This window comes from Trifolium pratense, linkage group LG3 (assembly GCF_020283565.1).
Source record: "Trifolium pratense cultivar HEN17-A07 linkage group LG3, ARS_RC_1.1, whole genome shotgun sequence".
In the NCBI taxonomy this organism is placed as follows: Eukaryota; Viridiplantae; Streptophyta; class Magnoliopsida; order Fabales; family Fabaceae; genus Trifolium; species Trifolium pratense.
This window is the reverse complement of record NC_060061.1, coordinates 46,361,590-46,363,198: the sequence shown is the minus strand read 5'-3', so window position 1 is coordinate 46,363,198 and position 1,609 is coordinate 46,361,590. Positions and strand designations below refer to the sequence as shown.

General features: G+C 28.5%; 1 long non-coding RNA gene across 1 annotated transcript; it reads right to left on the bottom strand.

Annotated features, from left to right (window-relative positions):
• Positions 1–273: 273 nt before the first annotated feature.
• LOC123917145 lies at positions 274–1,389 on the bottom strand. The gene is made up of 3 exons (XR_006812385.1): positions 1,117–1,389; positions 929–1,003; positions 274–383 (listed from the first exon to the last, which is right to left on the bottom strand). It is a non-coding gene; the product is annotated as an uncharacterized LOC123917145 (long non-coding RNA).
• Between the last annotated feature and the right edge of the window lie 220 nt (positions 1,390–1,609).

The window sequence follows — 1,609 nt, the reverse complement described above, 5'->3', positions numbered from 1 at the left end:
TCGTGAATTCTTGTCAACCGTTTGTGAAGTACAAGGCATCTCTAGTTGTTCTACAGAACTCCACTAGGACCTTAAAGGGTCACATTTTCGGGCAACTTTTTTAAATTGTCTGAAAATGTTTTAGGAAGTACGTGGCTACAAATAAAATATAAAATTTCTTAAAAGATGTTGCTAGAATACGTATATATCAAACTAGAATGATTCCATATTGTAATTAAGTTAAATAAAAGGCAGAACTCAATTAGTCGTGCATATATATATATATATATATATATATATATATATATAAAAGAAACATAAATTAGAATCTAAGATTTACATTGTATAGGCATAGCACTAACTTGATGAGTGTGCCCGACCACCATCACCTTAATACCAATTGCCTGCAGTGTTTTTTAAATAAATCAATTTTAACAAGCATAAAAGGGATTTGAACATGTGATTTTTAGGTTATGTTTGGATCTATGAAAATAGATGGAATGAAATTAACATGAGACCTTTATATTAATTTCTTACATTTTTTTATTAAAATATTCAATATTCACTATCATGAGTAATAAAAAAGTTTAAAAAATCAAATTTTAGTTTCTTGATAGTTTTGGTAAATAATATTTATTTACTATAATTTTTTAAATGATAAAAAATATATATCTTTTAAAAATACTCATTTACCTATTAATTTAAAGACCTATTGTAAAAATAAATTCAAAGTTCCTTTCTTTTGCAAATAAAACACATTTTTTAACAATATTTTCACAGTTTCCATATCACTTCACTCCCTCTCATCCATCGTAACCACCAACTCATCCTTATAACTCTGAAATCACAACTATTTTTAATTTATAATAAGGAAAACCCTGAAAAAATTAAACCACAAAATATCAAGATTAAAGATAACAATAAGATAAAAATAACAAAGAAGACTCACCTAAAGAATAACAACAACCATGCAATAAACTGTTGTCCTCCATTAAAGACACGATTGACTCTACAATCAACAACCCTTCCAAAAAGGGCATATGAAACAGTGAGAAATCAAAGAAAAAAGAGTAATTGTAGTAGAAAAACAAATCTGTTAAAAGAAACATAGAGGAAATGCCTATGGTAGATGTATACCTTAAAAAAGATCAATGTCTCTGCCTTTGAAGAATTAGGAGTCCTTTTCTTTTGCACCTTGGGATATGTACGTAAATTTTGAATAAATTGCAATTACTATCAATGGGTTGATGTGAGAAATGAAAACCATACAATCAAACATTAGACAGTAAATTAAAACTTGGATATGAGAAAATCTAATAGATCTAAAGACTCAATTGGGAATCTAAGAGTTGCTGATGACAAGATGCATTGGAATAAAAAAAACAAGTTGAAAGAAGAAGGGTTATTGGAGAGAGATATATGGAGTGTTGTTGAAGGCTATAGTGAGAAAGATATATAAAGAGGGTCATGTCTCACATGTTTTGCAAAAGCGTGCACGTTTTAAGAAAATAATGGAAAATAGTTTTTGTTTGCGGTTTCCCAATGCATCATTTTAACGTATAATGAGGGTTAAAAGGAGCTCACATGATTTAACTACCCTTCCAGTCCTATATTTAAGAAAAAAAGTTGT